The sequence below is a fragment of the Misgurnus anguillicaudatus genome, unplaced genomic scaffold (genome assembly GCF_027580225.2).
Source record: "Misgurnus anguillicaudatus unplaced genomic scaffold, ASM2758022v2 HiC_scaffold_33, whole genome shotgun sequence".
Lineage (NCBI taxonomy): Eukaryota > Metazoa > Chordata > Actinopteri > Cypriniformes > Cobitidae > Misgurnus > Misgurnus anguillicaudatus.
In genome coordinates, this window is record NW_027395283.1 from 6810197 (window position 1) to 6832863 (window position 22667).

General features: G+C 39.5%; 2 protein-coding genes and 3 long non-coding RNA genes across 6 annotated transcripts in view; 4 read left to right on the forward strand and 1 right to left on the reverse strand.

The window, feature by feature from the left end:
* LOC141363207 (protein NLRC3-like) overlaps positions 1-22667 on the forward strand; it is a 261612-nt gene that overhangs the window by 174615 nt on the left and 64330 nt on the right. The window lies entirely within an intron of this gene.
* The window catches only part of LOC129437200 (protein NLRC3-like), a 196869-nt gene that overhangs the window by 100849 nt on the left and 73353 nt on the right, over positions 1-22667 (forward strand). The window lies entirely within an intron of this gene.
* LOC141363214 (uncharacterized) lies at positions 1697-2908 on the forward strand. Its single transcript, XR_012368726.1, has 2 exons — positions 1697-2549; positions 2808-2908. It is a non-coding gene; the product is annotated as an uncharacterized lncRNA (long non-coding RNA).
* Positions 3312-5847, reverse strand: LOC141363210 (uncharacterized). Its single transcript, XR_012368721.1, has 4 exons — positions 5567-5847; positions 4686-5410; positions 3799-4611; positions 3312-3720 (listed from the first exon to the last, which is right to left on the reverse strand). It is a non-coding gene; the product is annotated as an uncharacterized lncRNA (long non-coding RNA).
* LOC141363212 (uncharacterized) lies at positions 7109-7945 on the forward strand. Its single transcript, XR_012368723.1, has 2 exons — positions 7109-7584; positions 7844-7945. It is a non-coding gene; the product is annotated as an uncharacterized lncRNA (long non-coding RNA).

Below are 22667 nucleotides of genomic sequence, written 5' to 3' on the forward strand. Positions count from 1 at the left end.
CAACACTACCATTCCAGCCCTCTAAGTGGTCATGGATGGATCTTCAAGACTTATAAGAGGCTCCAGAATGTGGCTTTCTGGCCAGGCATGTGGTCTGACGTGAAACGTCATGTGAGAGCATGCACAACCTGTCAAACATTGAAAAGTGATACTCAAAAACCTGCCGGGAAACTGCAACAAATCACTACGACTCGCCCAAACCAAATGCTGGGAGTCGACATTATGGGTCCTTTGCCACGGAGTACCAGCCAAAACGAATACTTACTTGTCTTTGTCGATTACTACTCTCGTTGGGTGGAATTGTTCCCAATGCGAAGTGCTACTGCCCGGAATATTGCCACTATCTTCAGAAAAGAAATTCTGACTCGCTGGGGTGTACCAGATTTCATCATCTCAGACAGGGGTGTCCAATTTGTTTCTTCTGTTTTCAAAGAGCTGTGTGAGAATTGGAGCATTACTCCCAAATTAACTACTGCTTACCACCCACAAACCAATTTAACAGAGAGAATTAATCGCAACCTCAAGACCATGATGGCTGCCTATGTGGAAGACAACCACAAAAAATGGGACCAGTTCTTACCTGAATTCCGTTTTGCTTTAAATTCAGCTGTGCAAGAAACCATTGGACTAACGCCAGCAGAACTCCAACTTGGCAGAAAACTCCAAGGTCCTATGGACAAAATCCTGCATAACACTAATTTGACTCCAGATGCTGATTCCTATGATGTATTTCATCATCTTCATCAACTGCAACAGCAAGCAAAAGAAAACTGTGAGAAAGCCAAGAAGAGACAACTGAGAAATTATAACAACAAAAGGAGAGACTTAACATTCAAAGACAAAGATCGTGTATGGTTACGTAACTTCCCTCAGTCTAGTGCATTACGTAATTTTTCTGCAAAATTAGCACCAAAATGGAAGGGGCCTTACCGTATTGTGCAGCAACTGGGTCCGGTGAATTATCGAATAGCCCTGAAAGACACCAGAGAGGATGTACGTACAGCGCATGTCTGTAACTTAAAAATGTGCTTTCCCACAGCTGAGGAATTGGAGTCTCAGGAAAAGGACAAACTTTGCCAGTTGTTTCAAGACACTTCTGATGAGGATGAGGAGTTCCTAGGTTTCTAACCTATTTTGTTTTGAGGTTTTTTTTGTGTTGTTTTGTTGTTGTTTTTCGTCCAACCATAGGTTGTTTTTTTCCAGGGGGGGAGAGTGTGGCAATGTGAAAAAAAAGGAAAAAAAATAGCACCTTAAGTTTTGAATGGATGCACAGTATTTGTTTACTTCCGCTTTTTTGAGAATGGATGACGTGCTATAGTCATGTGGTGAAGGAAAGGAGATAAAAGGGAGTGTGACGAGCCCGGAAGTACCGCGTCTAAGAAGTGTTTGTTTACCTGGTGTGAGTGTTGGCCTGCTGTGGGAGGACGGACGGCGTTTGGTCAGGAGAAGTGCTTCTTGTTATTACCGGAGCGAGCGACACGGAGCTTTGCTCAGATTCTCGGATTCCCGGATCAACAGCTTATGAGCTAAACTATCGACCGAATGAGATTCGCCGACTTTATGTGTCCCAGAGGTTCCTTACACTCCACTTCAGTGAGATTCATCACAGCAAAACTTGGGTTAGTGTCTGTACTCCATAGTCTGAAGAGGCGCTTGTCATTGTTTGCGATGCATGACGAGAAACGGATGTATATACACCTTTCTTTAAGTCCAACATTACACAAAAGGGAAATGTTTTCGCGCATTTCTGTCCTTTCATTTGCCGGTTAATGAGTTATAATGGGTTTTTAAAATGACTGAATCCAAAATCTGCCAACTTCATGACATTCCGCGTTGTGCAGTTAATTCCATTTGTATGCATTTCGCGATTCTGTCCGTGTTTTCCGCATCGCGGAAATCATATGGCCGTACACTTTGTTGAGGAGTTGAACTGCTGCTCGTGCTCATGTTTTCCAAATGGTGTTATCTGACGTGTAGTCAGCACCTCAGTGTTAATGCACTCTATTGGTTTAAACTGCATCAAACGTAAAATGCGCATGAAACGAACTGTCAAAAACTGCGTACTAGATGATTGTTATATTTGATAGTTTTGGATCAAAATAATCGCAGCTCTTGCGATTCGAAAATCGCATCCATTTGTGGCAATGTGAAAAAATAAAGAAAAAGGAAAAAATAGCACCTTAAGTTTTGAATGGATGCACAGTATTTGTTTACTTCCGCTTTTTTGAGAATGGATGACGTGCTATAGTCACGTGGTGAAGGAAAGGAGATAAAAGGGAGTGTGACGAGCCCGGAAGTACCGCGTCTAAGAAGTGTTTGTTTACCTGGTGTGAGTGTTGGCCTGCTGTGGGAGGACGGACGGCGTTTGGTCAGGAGAAGTGCTTCTTGTTATTACCGGAGCGAGCGACACGGAGCTTTGCTCAGATTCTCGGATTCCCGGATCAACAGCTTATGAGCTAAACTATCGACCGAATGAGATTCGCCGACTTTATGTGTCCCAGAGGTTCCTTACACTCCACTTCAGTGAGATTCATCACAGCAAAACTTGGGTTAGTGTCTGTACTCCATCGTTATCCACGCTCATTCATCCACCACTACACACGCACATCATAATATGCACACACTATTCACATCTGCACATTCAAGCGGGTTTGTTTTTCTTATTTGTGTTAGTCGTTATTTTCTACTGTCATGATTTGCAAGTAAATGTGATCTTTATATGTATAAAATGCACTTAATATTTACGTAATGTTTCTTTTCTTTTTTTATGTACAATGTATGAATGATGTGGGACACAAATCTGCCAGTTCGGAAACGAACCAGAGACGCGGTCACTACAGGATTGTGAAGACGTGTTTTTTGTGTTTTTTATGAATGAATTAATAAACTGCATTGATGTGGACTGCTATTGAGACTTTGTTTTTTTTTGTTTTTGTGTGGTAACGGATGGTTTTTGCTATCTGGGATTTACCTAACTCTTTCACTTTGACCACATTAAATTAACCTTTCCTACTTTTGGAAGGCCTTCTGATGATGCAGACCCACTATTATATCTCACTAAATGTCAAGATTTTTTGGCCCTTTATCCCCTACCAGATGCAGATATTTTGGCTACTTTTCGTACTGTCTTATACGGAACAGCACGGGACTGGTGGGAAGTAAGTCGAACAAACATAACTACATGGAATGGTTTTGAAGCTGCATTCTTATCTGCTTTTCTTTCTGAGGACTACGAAGACGAGCTAGCAGAAAGTGTTCGTACTAGAGTTCAAGAAGACACCGAATCAATTAGAGATTTTTCATTTTCCTACAGAGCTCTCTGCAAAAGATGGAAGGCAGACTTAACTGAAGGTGAAATTGTTAAAATGATATTGAAGAATATAAAGCCGTACCTCGCCAGCCAACTACGTAGCCGAGTGACTACAGTGGAAGAACTGGTTAAACTGGGTCACCAGCTCGAGAAGGATTTTGAGCAACAGCTTCGCTATGAAGATCGTATGGGCCTTAAACAGTCCTCACCCTCACAAAGACCTCCTTTAAATCGACCTACTGAAAAAATGCCAGTTCAGTGTTGGAGATGTAGCGGACAGCATCCACCAGGTAAATGTCCCCACTATACCTCGCCACAGTCACCTCAGACGTCTGGTTCACAGTACCCCAACAGTGGAAAGCATTATCATCACTCTAAATCAAGTGGTCAACCTTCCAACAGCTCTGTTGCTGCAACGAAAGCACATCACCAATCAGCCAACAAGAAAAAACCCTCCTCTATACCGTCTAACGAAAAAGTGATTGTACCTCAACAACTAATTGTACCCATCCGTATTGATGCCTGGGCGTGTAAGGCTATTGTGGATACTGGTGCAAGCTATACCCTGATTAATGAGAACCTTATGAGGCAGTTTATCTCATTAGACCAACTCCAACCATGGTCCCTTGGTCCTCTTTACCTGGCAAATGGGAAAGCAGAGGTTCCATTAGGATGGTTCAATACTACCATACATCTTCATAATCAGTCTTTTACTATACCTGCTGCCGTTCTTTCAACCCACGCCCTAGCTTATGCTGTGGTCCTGGGTTTGGACTTCATCTTCTTCAGTGGTCTGCAAATCAATGTGATTGACCAAAAATATTCTTTCAAGATTGCCCCTTCTGAAGACTATCCTTTTCAACTAGGAAATGCAAGTGTTCCACCAGTTGTTGACTCACAATCCTGGAAAGGAAGACAACAACTCAAGGGAAACAAACAAAGCCTTTCTCTATTAACCGCTGTTCCTCCATCAGGTCCCCTGCTGTCTCTACAACCTGATATTTCAACCGATGAGACATTAATCAGAAATGCAGTGGATGCAGCTCACTTACCTCCAGATGGGAAGCAGAGATTGCTCCATATTCTTTCAAGTAACCCTAAAGTGTGTACACTCTGTACAGGACGGACTGATGTTCTGCAACACCACATTTACTCCACATGTCAGGTACAAATTAAACAACGACCCTATCGACTCTCCCCTGTAAAGCAACTTGCAATGGAAGAGCAGCTTGATGAAATGTTGAGCCAAGGAATAATTGAACCATCTCACTCTAGTTGGGCCTCACCTGTGGTCTTAGTACCTAAAAAAGACGGCAAATTAAGATTCTGCGTGGATTATCGAAAAGTTAACTCTGTCACAGAAAGCGACGCTTACCCTCTTCCCAATATCACAGAAATCTTGGAATCACTCTCAGGAGCAGCAGTTTTCTCCACCATTGACCTAAACAGTGGATACTGGCAGGTGGCAATGGATCCTGACAGTAAGGCCAAAACTGCTTTCATCACTTCTGCAGGTATCTATGAATTTAACGTTATGCCATTTGGTCTTAAGAATGCTCCAGCAACGTTCCAGAGACTGATGGAGATAGTCCTAGGAGAGTCCAAGAGGAAAATATGCTTTGTCTACATTGACGACATTATCATTTACTCGCCTTCCATAACACAGCACTTCCACGACATACAAACAGTTCTCTACAGATTAGAAGCTGCTGGTCTAACAATTAATTTGAAGAAGAGCAAGTTTTGTCTTCAAGAACTTAGCTTCCTAGGACATGTTGTCAGCGTTCAGGGAATAACAGCAGACCCAAGCAAAACACAAGCCATTCAAACCTACCCTGTGCCTAAGAATGTGAAGGATGTTCAGAGGTTTCTTGGATTGGCGGGGTGGTACCATCGTTTTGTCCCAAATTTCTCAAGAATAGCCGAACCCCTAAACTCACTGAAAAAGAAAGGACATCGATTTGAATGGACAACACCATGCCAACAGGCTTTTGAACAGTTAAAAGCTTGCCTTACCACACCTCCTATCAGCTTCCCTTCATTGTATACACGGATGCCAGTGATACTGGTTTGGGAGCCATCCTGGCACAACGTAAAGACCTGGACAAAGAAGAGGTAATTGCTTATGCTAGTAGAACTCTAACTGGGGCTGAACTTAACTACACCGTAACTGAGAAAGAATGTCTGGCAGTTGTGTGGGCCCTGGAAAAATGGCAACACTATTTGGAATACAAACTCTTTACAGTTGTCACTGACCATTCTGCACTCCAATGGGTCATGAATTCCACCAAAACCACCAGCCGTCTCATTCGTTGGGTCCTGCGATTACAAAAATTTGATTTTGTCATCGAGTACAGGAAAGGGAAACTCAATGTGGCCCCTGATGCTCTATCTAGGTCATCTACAATCTCCAGTTGTAACTTGTATGCAGGCAACAAAGATCCAGAACTGCCGTGGTCTGATGTTGACTTGTGGAAGGAGCAACAGGAAGACCCTGAAGTTATAAAACTCATGCAAGCATTATCTGAAAATTGTGCAGAAAGAAAGGAGCAATATGAAGTGATAGAGGGAAAACTGTATCAAAAGACATACCTGTCAAACAACCAGCTGCACTACAGAGTTTACATTCCCAGCAGTCTCAGATCCTCATTCCTGCAACACTACCATTCCAGCCCTCTAAGTGGTCATGGATGGATCTTCAAGACTTATAAGAGGCTCCAGAATGTGGCTTTCTGGCCAGGCATGTGGTCTGACGTGAAACGTCATGTGAGAGCATGCACAACCTGTCAAACATTGAAAAGTGATACTCAAAAACCTGCCGGGAAACTGCAACAAATCACTACGACTCGCCCAAACCAAATGCTGGGAGTCGACATTATGGGTCCTTTGCCACGGAGTACCAGCCAAAACGAATACTTACTTGTCTTTGTCGATTACTACTCTCGTTGGGTGGAATTGTTCCCAATGCGAAGTGCTACTGCCCGGAATATTGCCACTATCTTCAGAAAAGAAATTCTGACTCGCTGGGGTGTACCAGATTTCATCATCTCAGACAGGGGTGTCCAATTTGTTTCTTCTGTTTTCAAAGAGCTGTGTGAGAATTGGAGCATTACTCCCAAATTAACTACTGCTTACCACCCACAAACCAATTTAACAGAGAGAATTAATCGCAACCTCAAGACCATGATGGCTGCCTATGTGGAAGACAACCACAAAAAATGGGACCAGTTCTTACCTGAATTCCGTTTTGCTTTAAATTCAGCTGTGCAAGAAACCATTGGACTAACGCCAGCAGAACTCCAACTTGGCAGAAAACTCCAAGGTCCTATGGACAAAATCCTGCATAACACTAATTTGACTCCAGATGCTGATTCCTATGATGTATTTCATCATCTTCATCAACTGCAACAGCAAGCAAAAGAAAACTGTGAGAAAGCCAAGAAGAGACAACTGAGAAATTATAACAACAAAAGGAGAGACTTAACATTCAAAGACAAAGATCGTGTATGGTTACGTAACTTCCCTCAGTCTAGTGCATTACGTAATTTTTCTGCAAAATTAGCACCAAAATGGAAGGGGCCTTACCGTATTGTGCAGCAACTGGGTCCGGTGAATTATCGAATAGCCCTGAAAGACACCAGAGAGGATGTACGTACAGCGCATGTCTGTAACTTAAAAATGTGCTTTCCCACAGCTGAGGAATTGGAGTCTCAGGAAAAGGACAAACTTTGCCAGTTGTTTCAAGACACTTCTGATGAGGATGAGGAGTTCCTAGGTTTCTAACCTATTTTGTTTTGAGGTTTTTTTTGTGTTGTTTTGTTGTTGTTTTTCGTCCAACCATAGGTTGTTTTTTTCCAGGGGGGGAGAGTGTGGCAATGTGAAAAAAAAGGAAAAAAAATAGCACCTTAAGTTTTGAATGGATGCACAGTATTTGTTTACTTCCGCTTTTTTGAGAATGGATGACGTGCTATAGTCATGTGGTGAAGGAAAGGAGATAAAAGGGAGTGTGACGAGCCCGGAAGTACCGCGTCTAAGAAGTGTTTGTTTACCTGGTGTGAGTGTTGGCCTGCTGTGGGAGGACGGACGGCGTTTGGTCAGGAGAAGTGCTTCTTGTTATTACCGGAGCGAGCGACACGGAGCTTTGCTCAGATTCTCGGATTCCCGGATCAACAGCTTATGAGCTAAACTATCGACCGAATGAGATTCGCCGACTTTATGTGTCCCAGAGGTTCCTTACACTCCACTTCAGTGAGATTCATCACAGCAAAACTTGGGTTAGTGTCTGTACTCCATCGTTATCCACGCTCATTCATCCACCACTACACACGCACATCATAAGATGCACACACTATTCACATCTGCACATTCAAGCGGGTTTGTTTTTCTTATTTGTGTTAGTCGTTATTTTCTACTGTCATGATTTGCAAGTAAATGTGATCTTTATATGTATAAAATGCACTTAATATTTACGTAATGTTTCTTTTCTTTTTTTATGTACAATGTATTGAATGATGTGGGACACGAATCTGCCAGTTCGGAAACGAACCAGAGACGCGGTCACTACAGGATTGTGAAGACGTGTTTTTTTGTGTTTTTTTTTAATGAATTAATAAACTGCATTGATGTGGACTGCTATTGAGACTTTGTTTTTTTTTGTTTTTTTTGTGGTAACGGATGGTTTTTGCTATCTGGGATTTACCTAAATTTTTTTCACTTTGACGGGGTTAAACCTGTCTGGCGCCCGAACATTTTATTTTTTTTAGTTGTGTGAAAGCCGCCCATCACGTGACCAAACGGTGGTGCCGCGGTAGTGCGTTAGGCCGCCGCGTGGTAGACCCGGGTTCGAAACCTGCCTAGGCCAAAGTTTTTTATAAAGTAAATTGAGTTAAGGTTACCACCGTTACACATTCACATCGCGATTCCGGTTTAAAAACGATTAATCGTGCAGCCCTAATTCCGATTCCATTATCGCTGCTGCTTATCAATCCTTAACGATTCTCTTATCGATTCTCATTGGGTGAGGGAATAGGCACAAATTTGTATGTTTGTATTAACTTGCTTTAATATCTGTTCAGAAGACACAGAACTGAGTATACACAAATTATGTGTAGCAACCTCAGAACAAACTTAAAAGTAGGTGAGCTACTTCTTAAAGTAATGTCCAGGGACCTATAGCCTAGGGCAGTGTTTCTCAACCAGTAAATATGTGATAGGACTAGGAATTAATAAAACAGAACTAGACTGACAACTTTTGGTCATGCATGCATTTGTTAGTTTCTTTTGAAAAGATATGATGCTGGACAAAATACAGCAAATTAATCTACCGAAATGCAGATGCATCTACTGTGGCAAACGGATGCAAACCCTTTACCACAAACTTTTTCACTGCTCGGCAGAGGTGGACACTACTTGGGTATTTTAGTTTCATTTTACAAGCATCTTGTGTTGTCTTGGAAAAAAATTACTTTACTAAAAAATGTTCACTACATTCTAAAGCATAGAATCATACTGTGTATTCCTTTTATATTGCATATAAAATTACTTTTCTTGAGTAAAAGTACAAAAGTATTACTAGATGTTTAATGTACTTAAATATTAAATATAAACCAAAAACTTGATATTATGAAATGTAGTGGATTTAAAATTATGATAATATGCTTTGGAATGTGTTCTCCAAAGAAAAACACTGATAAAATAAGAATACTTGAAAATGTACTTTTAAGTAGAAATACTTAAGTAGTGTCCGCCTCTACTGCTCGGTGAAATTAGTTTATCCTCGCCTCAGTCATTTTATTCCTCCCTGCCTCTGTAAACGGAGTAAGTTAGGCTAAGTTAGCTAGAGGTGCACTAGAGATATTTTTGCAGCCTCTGAGCCCGTGTGAGAGCCAGCCAGACTCTGGCCGTCATCAATTTGATGGACAATGACAATGGAGATCCGTATAGTAAAAGTTTAAATAATTAAATGGCCCTCACATTAACATTAACACATTACCTTCTGCATTAATAACAGATGATGTCCCATTAGCTCCGCTGGTGTTTGACTCGCTGGTGTTGTTGTGTATCAAACACGCGACAGTCCTGCAACGCGACCGTATTGTCATATTTTTCGTGAAGTATAAGTTATTCATTCAACTGTTTCAGTGTTTCACGAAGCCTCGCTCTGCCCACCACTAAATATAACCAAACTTTGGATCGTTCTGCCTCAATGCAATGTTTGCTGCGTTCTAAACCAAAACATCACAGGGTGCGTGTGACGTCATAAACATTTGCAACGAGCGGAACCGGGGTTTGTCATTGGAGTTTTTTATTTGACGGGTCCGTGTACGTTTTGATAGTTTGTTTTTTCATTTAAACCAAAAAACAAAATAACGAGAAACCACACGTTTTTTGTTTGTCGTTTAAAACAAAAAAACAAAAGCCGCTAAAAAAAGAACCGTTCTTCCGTTTTTTGTTCCTGAATCTAAAAACGAAAAACGACTAAACCAAATTCAAATAACGGTCCGATTTTGGTTTTTGGAAATTCCTTTTTTCATTTCATTTTCATAAAGCCGTTCATAATAATATCAAAGAGTATAGAAGCACACTCTTTGATAATATGCAGCACTAATGTAACACCAGAGTAACGTTAGAAGAAAAAAATCAATAAATAAATAGGCTTAGTTGTTACTGTTAGCGCAGAGTTGTTACTGTTAGTGCTATATTATATAATTAAATTAATATTTAATGTGGTTTCCACCAAACTGTTCCCCCTTTCTACCAGCAGGTGGCAGTATTTAAACGACTGACTGTATTGTGTCTTTGGTAACTGTGTTTTAAATCAAGATTACTGATTCAGGTGTATTTATTGTTGTTCATTTTGATTTCATTTTCGATTTTATTTCCAACTAGTTATCATTATCGTCATTCACCCCCAGCCCAGAGTTAAACCTGCATGCCCTTCTGTTTTAACCTGATTCTAACACTGCATCAGCTTCTTAGCAGCTCAGATCAAACAAACATCAGAAATGTCCTAATGCAGCAGGCCATCTGACCAAAATAATAATTTACCAGTGTGCTATATAGTGTGTGAATCTTTCTCCTCTATACAGATTCCAGTGTGTATAACATACAAAACCCCCATTGTGTTACGCAAGTAAAGATAATCCAAGTCAACATATATAGCACATACATGCTTTCAATGACATTGCATTTGCAATTTATGGCTGCAGAACATTAACTGTGAAGCCCTAAGGCTTAATTCTGTTTATTATAATTGCTTCTATATAAACATTTTATCTGTCTAGTATAAGCTTCCTCACATTATACAATTTGAATTAATGTTTGGGCGATGCTTGTATGCAGATGTGAAAGAGGAAAGTCTACTGGACAAGAGAAGACAACCAACCATGTATTTCATGGTGAATGTGATTTTATCGAGTAAGATGTGATGTGATCAACACCATTGTTGGTCCTGGATCAACATTTTCATTAACCAATCAGATTGCAGGATTAAGAAGTAGTGTACGATCAAATACAGGAGTATTTTGCATTAAATGGGTTAAAAACAATTTATCAGCATGCATATAAAATGGGTCACTCCACGACTACAGCACTGACTCAGATTACTGATCGGAAACTGATCAGTTAACGGAAATTGATAAAAAAAAATTTGGTTGGTACAGTTTTGTTGGATTTAAGTGCTGCGTTTGATGTTTTAGATCATAGTATATTAATCAATAAAGTTATGGATTTGAAGCAGCTCCTATTAAATGGATGGAGAGTTATCTCAGTAACTGAGAGTATACTGTGTATTTTAATGGTAGTTACTCTGAGGTTGAAGAGATGAGGTGTTGAGTGCCCCAAGGTAGTTGTTTAGGGCCTCTTTTATTTTCTATCTTTACAAATGATTTTCCCCTTGTGATGGAACATGCCACCATGGCAATATATGCAGATGACAGTACATTATATGCATCTGCAAGAACAGTAGATCAACTTAATAACATCTTAAATAAAGAAATGACCTTAGTTACACAATGGATTAGTGTTAATAGAGTGGTCATCAATATAAAAAAGACAAAATGTATGGTAGTTGGGTCAAAACATTTTTTAAACACGACACCCACATTAAACCTGTTATCTGGAGATACTTTGATTGAACAAGTAGAAGAAACTAAATTATTAGGTATAATTGTTGATAGCAAGTTGTCTTGGAATAGTCAAATAAACCAAATTTTACAGAAAATGGGTAGAAGCATGGCTATTATTAGACGATGTAGGAAGTTCATTCCTTGTTGGACAACAAAACAACTGGTTCAGTCATTAGTGCTTTCTCATTTGGATTATGCCTCAGTTGTTTGGTCAAATACAAGTGAAAACAATCTACACAGACTTCAGGTTGCTCAAAATAAAGCAGCTTGAATTGTTTTGGGCTGTCCATATAGAACCAGTGTGATTGTTATGCGTGATAGTTTGGCTTGGTTAACTGTAAAAATTATATTTTTTAGTAACATTTATGAGAAATATTATTGTATCCAAAAGCTATGGTGGCATGGAACTCATCACCATGGATTTTTAGTGCTGGAAAATAATAAAAAAACGCTTTCAAAAAAAGGTTAAAACTTTTCTTGTTCACACAGTGATTATTGATAGTTGTATACTCTGATTTTTATGAAGATTTATGTTGAATTCAATGATTTAGTTTTGTTTGTGAATATAGAATGTGTATTGGAGTATAGAATGATACCAGAAAATGAGCTGTTTTTGAGTTTTTCTTTTCTTTGACATTGAGCTGCTATGAACTTATGTATGTCTTGTATATTGTTATTGTGTGTAGGTGTGTGAATGGTGTAAAAATATAAGTGAAACATGTAATGAATTTTGAGGAGACCCCAGGAAGAATAGCTACTGTTGTTACAGTGGCTAATGGGGATCTTAATAAACTAAACTAAACTAAAACACAATACAGTAAGTCGTTTAAATAATGCCACCTGCTGGTAGAAAGGGAGAACAGTTTGGTGGAAACCACATTAAATATTAATTTAATTATATAATATAGCGCTAACAGTAACAACTCTGCGCTAACAGTAACAACAAAGCCTATTTATTTATTGATTTTTTTCTTCTAACGTTACTCTGGTGTTACATTAGTGCTGCATGACCGGCTTTTATTTTAATAGGCTGTATTTACTATAACTTCCGCGTCACGTGGTCAACCTGTCTTTCTTTTAATGTAGATCTTCAAATAGAGAAATGAAAAGAGGAATTTCCAAAAACCAAAATCGAACCGTTATTTGAATTTGGTTTAGTCGTTTTTCGTTTTTAGATTCAGAAACCAAAAACGGAAGAACGGCTCTTATTTTAGCGTTTTTTGTTTTTTTTGTTTGAAACGACAAACGAAAAACGTGTGGTTTCTCATTATTTTGTTTTTTGGTTTAAACGAAAAAACAAACTATCAAAACGTACACGGACCCTGTCGTCTTTGTTTGTTTACCTCTTTGCCGGCTAACTTCCAGGTGACGCGCTGACGTTTGGGAGGAGTAAAACACTGACATGTGGTTTTCCTCTACCTCCGCTGTTTTTTTTTAAATATTTTCTTCGCCTTGTCTTTTCTCCGCCCTGTCTATGAGGCGCCGAAATCTGCAAGCAACAGTGCGCGAGAGAGACCGACGCTGCGTCCCAAACTGCATACTTCCATACTATATAGTAGGCGAAAAGCACTACTTCTCGTACTCTTTGCCTACTATATAGTGTGAAAGTAGGCGGTTTGGGACGCAGCGCGAGAGTGCGTTCACTCCGCTCCGCGCTTAACTGAAGTTTTTCTTTTTTTTATTAAACGTCTCCGCGTCATGCGACACAACGAATCGAATATGAAATTCGTTGCCAACTCTTTTAGTGATCGATTTTTATCGATTTAATCGATTCGTTGTTGCAGCCCTATTTCCCACTATTAATAACATTATCTTAAAGAAGTGTAACTACTGTAGCATGTAAATAATGCACATAAATAACGCAAGCAAGAGTGCTCAACAATTATATCTAATCAACAGGCACGTAAAACCTAGCTAGCAGGTTGCTCAACCAACAAAATTACCAGCTAACTTACTTTAAAATTGCAAGAACTATAGACTAATACAATAAAAGGCTTAAATAACCCCAAAACATAAGTCCACTTACAGTTCACACGGACATGTGTTTTATCAACTGGCTATCCTCCAGAAATGATGGACCACGTCTTATCTCATTTCGGCAGTGTGGTGCGTGTGCACACTCGCGGTGTAAAGCATGTCCGCGCTATTCTTCGAGATGTTTTATCAACTGGCTAGTTATCCTCCAGACAGTAACAGTCCGGACCACGTCTTCCTCATTTCGGCCGTGTGACGCGCGTCCCCTGAACTTAGGACTGCTGGGAAGCTCTGGTACACCTGTACTTCTTTTTTGACCATTTCAGTGAGTGAGGAGTCACTGACGGTCATCTTTACTGTTTCCAGTAGGGCCTGGTCCTCGTCCTCAAAGAGCTGCCCCAGAGCGGTCTTTAAATAGAAAAAGGTTTATGAAAATTCACCATGAGCAATACATAAAGTTTTAATTAGTATTAATTGGATATCGACCGATACTCATTTTTTTAAACCAATAACAAATATTTGGATGCTTATGTGCCCGATAACCGATATGCTGAACCGATTTTTATTTACTGTTATACTTCTGTTTTTTGACATAATTACTACAACACAACTGAACTGAACAAACCCTTATAAGAATAATAATCATCATAATCACAATCACTCCCTCTTTGCATACAAAGTCATAAATAGAGGGGTCTGAAAGAGTGAAGAATAATATTAATTTAATGAATAATGTAGAAACTATATTCCCAGTATATGGGCTTTCCCAAACACCCCTATCATTGCATCAGAAATGGACTGATCCAAAGTTCGCGCTGCAGTTTCCAGGTAACGGAGCGGGAGAGAGATCAGTACAGCGGAATTTGTTGCATGTTGTACATAGTTTATAAAGTAAAACAGGTAGATTAAGTGCCTTTTTTGAGACATCATTGTCTTGCCCAGCAACCTGTAGCCTTCAGCAATCCAACCAGTAGTTAGGAAAGAGATTTTACAAGTAATATCACTGACTGTAATACTACATTCAGGAAAGTAACAAACAAAACTGCTTATATATCATTGAATTTCTTAACTGGTAATGTTATTTGATGTCAGAATAATTCATATTTTGTTGTTATAGCTTATGAAATGGCTGTTGACAGCGCTGTTATCTATGCATTTACTCACGCATTAACTGTATCAAACTGTGACCGCTTGGAGAGGTAATAAATAATTAATTAATATCCACAGACATTTATTTAGATATTTTAGCAAAATAATGTTTATCTGGTAAATGTTAATATAACTTAGGGTAAATCTTGTTAAAAGTTAGCTACATGTGGTGGCTGTGCTTCAGCCTTCAACCCCGGTAAGTGAACAGCAATATGAACGTGATTTTACAATGCTAATGATAAGCATAAATAACAGAAAAACGAATTTAATTTAGCATTTTTAATTCCACAAAGCATTAATTCATGGTTGTTTTATTCATGCAAAGCTACGTCGTTATTGGGACCGGATTTTATGAGTTCTGTGAGTTCGTCTCTATTCTTGGACAAGCTGCATACATTGCTTTTAATATATCAACTTTTTTTAACATAACATACATTAATGCACAATAAGATGTGTTATAAATGCCGGCAAATATGCAAAGTAAGTATACTCAAAGACCTTTTAATGAAGTCGCGTCACTCCGCCGTCATATTTGCTGTGCACGCTGCTACTGCTTCTGCTGCTGTGAGCTCCTCTCCTCAGATGCGTCCGGCGCGCAATTCTCAATTCTCTCGTTTATCGGTCAATCCGATATAACAAAACCGATATCCGATAACCGGAAAATGCTCAAATATAGGAAATATATTTGTTGATCTCTAGTATTAATTGATCTGTAATAGGAGCACTGATCTGTAATAGGTCTGTAGCGTGAGTGGTTCCCACACATAGCCCCCACCTTAAAAAAAATTAGGAATGAGTGTTTGTAGTCTTACACCCTCGACAAAGATATACAGTATTGTTCAAAATAATAGCAGTACAATGTGACTAACCAGAATAATCAAGGTTTTTAGTATATTTTTTATTGCTACGTGGCAAACAAGTTACCAGTAGGTTCAGTAGATTCTCAGAAAACAAACAAGACCCAGCATTCATGATATGCACGCTCTTAAGGCTGTGCAATTGGGCAATTAGTTGAAAGGGGTGTGTTCAAAAAAATAGCAGTGTCTACCTTTGACTGTACAAACTCAAAACTATTTTGTACAAACATTTTTTTTTCTGGGATTTAGCAATCCTGTGAGTCACTAAACTAATATTTAGTTGTATGACCACAGTTTTTTAAAACTGCTTGACATCTGTGTGGCATGGAGTCAACCAACTTGTGGCACCTCTCAGCTGTTATTCCACTCCATGATTCTTTAACAACATTCCACAATTCATTCACATTTCTTGTTTTTGCTTCAGAAACAGCATTTTTGATATCACCCCACAAGTTCTCAATTGGATTAAGGTCTGGAGATTGGGCTGGCCACTCCATAACATTAATTTTGTTGGTTTGGAACCAAGACTTTGCCCGTTTACTAGTGTGTTTTGGGTCATTGTCTTGTTGAAACAACCATTTCAAGGGCATGTCCTCTTCAGCATAGGGCAACATGACCTCTTCAAGTATTTTAACATATGCAAACTGATCCATGATCCCTGGTATGCGATAAATAGGCCCAACACCATAGTAGGAGAAACATGCCCATATCATGATGCTTGCACCTCCATGCTTCACTGTCTTCACTGTGTACTGTGGCTTAAATTCAGAGTTTGGGGGTCGTCTCACAAACTGCCTGTGGCCCTTGGACCCAAAAAGAACAATTTTACTCTCATCAGTCCACAAAATGTTCCTCCATTTCTCTTTAGGCCAGTTGATGTGTTCTTTGGCAAATTGTAACCTCTTCTGCACATGCCTTTTTTTTAACAGAGGGACTTTGCGGGGGATTCTTGAAAATAGATTAGCTTCACACAGACGTCTTCTAACTGTCACAGTACTTACAGGTAACTCCAGACTGTCTTTGATCATCCTGGAGGTGATCATTGGCTGAGCCTTTGCCATTCTGGTTATTCTTCTATCCATTTTGATGGTTGTCTTCCGTTTTCTTCCACGTCTCTCTGGTTTTGCTCTCCATTTTAAGGCATTGGAAATCATTTTAGCTGAACAGCCTATCATTTTTTGCACCTCTTTATAGGTTTTCCCCTCTCCAATCAACTTTTTAATCAAAGTACGCTGTTCTTCTGAACAATGTCTTGAACGACCCATTTTCCTCAGCTTTCAAATGCATGTTCAACAAGTGTTGGCTTCATCCTTAAATAGGGGCCACCTGATTCACACCTGTTTCTTCACAAAATTGATGACCTCAGTTAATGAATGCCACACTGCTATTTTTTTGAACACACCCCTTTCAACTAATTCAACTACTTGCCCAATTGCACAGCCTTAAGAGCGTGCATATCATGAATGCTGGGTCTCGTTTGTTTTCTGAGAATCTACTGAACCTACTGGTAACTTGTTTGCCACGTAGCAATAAAAAAATATACTAAAAACATTGATTATTCTGGTTAGTCACATTGTACTGCTATTATTTTGAACAATACTGTAGCACTTCCTTCTTTCAATGGCACAAAATGACGATTTTTACATAATTGAAAGAAGGAAGTGCAACACTGAAATCTGTATTTCTCCTGTCTCAGGGGAAACTGAGGGAATGATGCACGACCATTCAAAAACATGACTGGGGTTCTAATGATACAAAGCTTAATGCAAATCTGTGAAGTTTCCCTTTTAATTATAATTTTTTCCCACAATTTCATAGAAGGCTTATAATTAAGAAATATCCACAACAAGATAAGCTTATATTCTGAATATATGTGTTTTTAAGTTGAAAACATTGTTTTCATTCTTTAAAAAATCGCCTGCAGAAAAATAACATTAAAACCTCACACGGAGCGAATGCTGAGTCAAATCATTGGTGTTTCAAGTCGGTTGTTAGTACGAATTCAGTTCTGTTTGATCTTACAGAAATTATATTATACCACAACCCCAAGCGAAGTTCAAAGTTTAAGGACTTCACATAAAGTATACTATCATCATTTAAACAGACTACAAACACAAAGTAAGAGCCTGTGGTGAATGAAAAAACATAACAGACTGCATAGTCAGCATATGAATATCTTCTTTATTTAGACATGTTTTTGTGAAGAAAGACAGCCATATTTAGCCGACATGCTCCGGTGAAAGTTTACTTATTCTACAATAATGTCAGCTGCAGGGAAAACTTTGCTTTGTGCTTATTCAGCAAGAACTAAGAACAGACATTTCTAACAAGAATATATAAAATTAACATTATTTTACAAATAACCAGGGCTGGGTTCCCCGAAACCACCTTAGCTTTACATCGTTCTTAAGTTGTAACTTAAGCTGTACCTTATCGTTAAAGGGGCGGTGAATTTGTCGATTTTATTGTTTTATACTGTTGTCTGATGTGTACTTATGATGTTTGCGTGGTTTTTACATTCAAAAACATCAAAAGCAATAAGTAATACGCTATTTTGTAACATGGATTAGTGGCTCTCTGGAGAAATGGTTCGTTTGAAGGGGCGAGCCGCATTGAAGACCTGGACGTAAACACCCACTGCGATGATTGGACAGCTTCATTCCCCGTCATTACATGTGGGCAAATGTTTTTAAAATATTTATGTGTAAAAATTGCAGCCGAACACATATATGTTTGAGCCACAAAAGATTCTGGGTGCTAAAGATGATACACATAAATGACAATACGTATAGTAAAGTAGAAACAAAACTTTAAACTCGACGTGACTAAAGTACCGTAAACAACACAATAAGCGCGCATCAGAATCTAAACTGTGGCTGATAAGCTCAATAACTTTGTATATTTCTATTGTGCTTGTGAGTTTGCCCTTAGATACACGTAAAGTTACATACCACAGTTATATGATAAAAAGCTTTGTTGAGTGTTTGACCTTTCAAACGCAACTTGCCTAAAATTACCGTATACAACACAGTAAGCGCGCATCAGATTATAAACTGCGGCTGATAAGCTCTTATCAATAACTTTGCATATTTCTATTGTGCTTGTGAGGTTGCTTTGACATACACGTAACGTTACATACCACAGTTATATGATAAAAAAGCTTTGTTGAGTGTTTGACCGTTCAAACGTAACTTGCCTAAATTACCGTATACAACACAGTACACAGACATCATAATCTAAATTGTGGCTGATAAGTCCTTCCTTATCACTAACTTTGTATATTTCTACCGTTAAATTACAATCGTATTGTTAAGTGTTGTACCTTTTATTAATCGTTTAATGTTTTTAGTAAATTAAAACAGTCAAACATATGTGTTTAGACACTGATGTTACAACAGGACATATCAAGTGATCTCTTCTAACAAAGCAATAGTGAAACGCAGTAACTTAAAAGTGAAGTAAAATGTCTTACTTGCTGTGTCATTTTCGTCAGATCCAATATTAGTGGTGCTTTTAATCACAGTCTCTCTGCAAATCCAGCATCGACTTGCTTCTTTACAAATGAATCCGCAATACACAACGTTATCAAACACTCCCCATCCGAGCTGGAACTTCTTCAAAAACAAACTTTATCCATGCATTCCTAATGTTATTTTCCGAGCCTCCGAATTAAAGTATTCAGCTTCTGTGTTGTTCCCACGTGGTTCTTATGAATCCATATCTGAATCTGAGATCAGCCTGGACAACTTCTTGACGGTCCGGGCTGATAGGACCCGTCAGTCGGGGAAGGAGAGGGGTGGAGGACTATATGTCTTTATAAACAAGCGCTGGTGTACTAACATAAAAATACACAGCATCATATGCACACCGGACGTAGAGATATTAACACTATCATTACGCCCCTTTTATCTTCCAAGAGAATTCCCCACTGTGGTTTTTGGGTGTGTTTACTGTCCACCAGATGCTAACATAAAAACAGCCGCAGAGTTAATAGCAGAGAATGCTAACGCAATGCTAAGTAAATACCCCCAAGCCCTGGTGTTCTATATGGGCGATTACAACAACTGCAGTCTTGACAGCGTACTGCCTTCCTTCCATCAGTATGTTCATTGTCCCACAAGGAAGGGAAATGTCTTGGATCTGTGTTACGGGAATGTTTTGGATGCATTTACTTAGTGATAGACCGATATATCGGCCGGCCGATATTTGCGAGTTTTATGTGTATCGGCATCGGCCGATACATGGCTGCCGTGTTTGCCGATTTTTCCGGCATAATTTACAGACAGAGTGCTGAAACCCGCAAGCGATTGCAGGTCATGTGACTAAAAACAACCAACCTTTTCACGACAACATTGAAAGCTCGGCTTAACAGCTGATCATAGCTGAACAAAGTGGGTTTTTTTTCATCTCTATGGGGCGGTTTCCTGGACAGGGATTAGACTAGTCCTAGACTACAATAAATGTAAGAACTGTGCAAACTAATAACATCTCTTTTTAACAACATGCCATTTTTTTACATAATTTTTATGATGTAAATTGAGTGAGCAAAACCAGTATCGGCTCCAAATATCGGCTCAAGAAAATCGGCAGCCTGTATCGGTCATCGGCTAAGGCTGATGAAACAAAAATCGGTATCGGCATCGGCACAGAAAAATCCATATCGGTCGATCCCTACATTTACTGTCCGGGCTCATCCTCCACTGGGCTCTTCGGACTATAATGTTTTGGTCTTTCTTCCAGGTTACAGACAGGAACTGAAGCGCATCAAGTCCACAGCGCCCCACAGTGGTCGGCGGATGCAACTGCATGTCTTCAAGGATCTCTGGCATGCACTGACTGGACCGTTTTTAACGGCACTTTGGATGAGAGACTGTCAGTTACAACGGACTATATAAAGTTTTGTATGGATACCTGCATACCAACAAAAACCTATAAGACTTTTCCCAACTCTAGGCCTTGGATGACACCACAGATTAAACGAAAACTTGTTGAAAACACAAAATATTTCAATGTAAGAATTGGCTTTCACTTAAAATAATAGACAGACAGATAAAAAAAATGACATTATTAAAGAAAAACTTAAATACAAAGAGAAAATAGAACATGAGTTTTCCACAATGAACACAAAACAAGCCTTCAAGAAAATAAAAATATTGACAGGACAGAATGTGAAACAAGATTATAGCACAATCACTGACCCCATGACCTTTGCAAACAGCCTAAATACTTTTTATTCTAGATTTGACATCACTGACTACTCAGCTGTCTGTAGTGAGCTACTTAATGCTATCCCTCTTGATCCACCAACATCTCCTCCCTTTACAGAGGTAGATGTTCGACAGGAGCTGAGTAGGTGCAAAGTTGGCAAGGCCATGGGGCCGGATGGCATCCCTGCCAGGGTGCTCAAGCTTTTTGCAATGGAACTCTCCCCGATTTTCTATTCAATAATGCATGAGTCATACAGTACAGCATGGTGGCCCACCCTATGGAAAATCTCTACCATCATTCCTCTACCAAAGAAACCCCGCCCGTCAGAGTTCAACCATTACAGGCCTGTTGCTCTCACACCCATAGCAAGTAAATGTTATGAAAAACTGATTCTCCGCAACATCTTGTCAACTGTCAATCCCCAGCTGGACAAATATCAGTTTGTCTACAAAGCCAGGCGAGGGACGGAGGATGCTGTTGTATGTCTCCTTCATACCCTCCTTCAACATCTGGTAACTCTGCTGCAGTTCTCTTTGTGGACCTAAGCTCAGCCTTCAACACAATCCAACGTCATCAGATGATTAGAAAACTACACCAACTCAACGTTGCACCTTATTACATCCATCTGATTCACAGTTTCTTGAGCAACAGGCCACAGGCTGTGAGGATAGGGTCTGTTATATCGGACAACATCATAAGTAACACTGGAGCTCCTCAAGGCTGTGTCTTCTCTCCCTTCCTCTACACGCTCTACACCAATGACTGTATTAGTCCTTCACCCATCACAACATACTACAAATACTCAGACGATACTGCAATTCTGGCTTTACTCAATGATCATACCACCATTGCTGCTTACCACGATACAATATCACACTTTACATACTGGTGCATAGACAATTTTCTCCATCTCAATGTTGAGAAAACAAAAGAACTGGTCTTTAACGCACCCAGTCTCAGTCAGATCTCCATTCATGGCAACATCATAGAACAGGTGGAGAAATTCAAATACCCTGGACAATAAGCTCACTTTTGACCATCACATAACAGACAACCAAAAACGCTCACATCAACGTCTGCATGTTCTACGAAAACTCAGCTCCCTTTGCATTGCCCCTCGTCTTCTGTTACTTCTGTATATGAGCATCATCCAGCCCATTTTGTTATACTGCTCCACTAGTTTTTACACTTTGCTGTCAGTCACTAACAAAAACAAACTCAGTAAAATAACACACATAGCTTCAAAAATAATACATTCCTCTACACCTAACATTTCAGAACTTAATGACAGAGCAATAGCCTGCCTTGCCCAATCTATAACAACGGACCCAGAGCACCCCCTCAACAATCTATCTATCTATCTATCTATCTATCTATCTATCTATCTATCTATCTATCTATCTTCCACAACCCAAGACTTCGTTTACTCTATCATAACAGATCACTGCGTCAAAATAAAAGTCTCTCAGAAAAAATGTATTTAAAAGTAATTTTGGTTACATTTGGCAATCTTTAAAGGGACACTTCACCAATTTGCATTAAGCTTTGTATCGTTAGAATCCCAGTGATGTTTTTAAATGGTTGTGCATCATTCCCTCAGTTTCTCCTGAGACGGGAGAAATACTCATTTCAGGCACTTCCTTCTTTCAATGATGTAAAAATCCTCATTTTGCGTCATTGAAAGAAGGAAATCCTGTATCTTTGTCGAGGGTGAAAGACTACAGACACTACAGGCTGAGTAGAGGAGCCTGGGGAAGACGACGCAACCATCGGCCTCTGCTGCGTAGAGAAGCTTGGACAGACTACTGCCTGTACTCTCGCTGTGTGCCTTCTTTATAACATTTCTGCATCAGATAAGGATATGAACATTTGTTTTGTGAATGTTTCCAGGCAAGAGATCAATTTTGCCCGTGTTTGGACGTGTTTATTTAACAGACTTGTTTTGGCTTACGAGCAAACGCGCTGCGGAGTATATAAGCTTGGATGGACTCGAGCTGTGTGCTTTCTGTTTAACATTTCTCCATCAGATAAGGATATGAACGT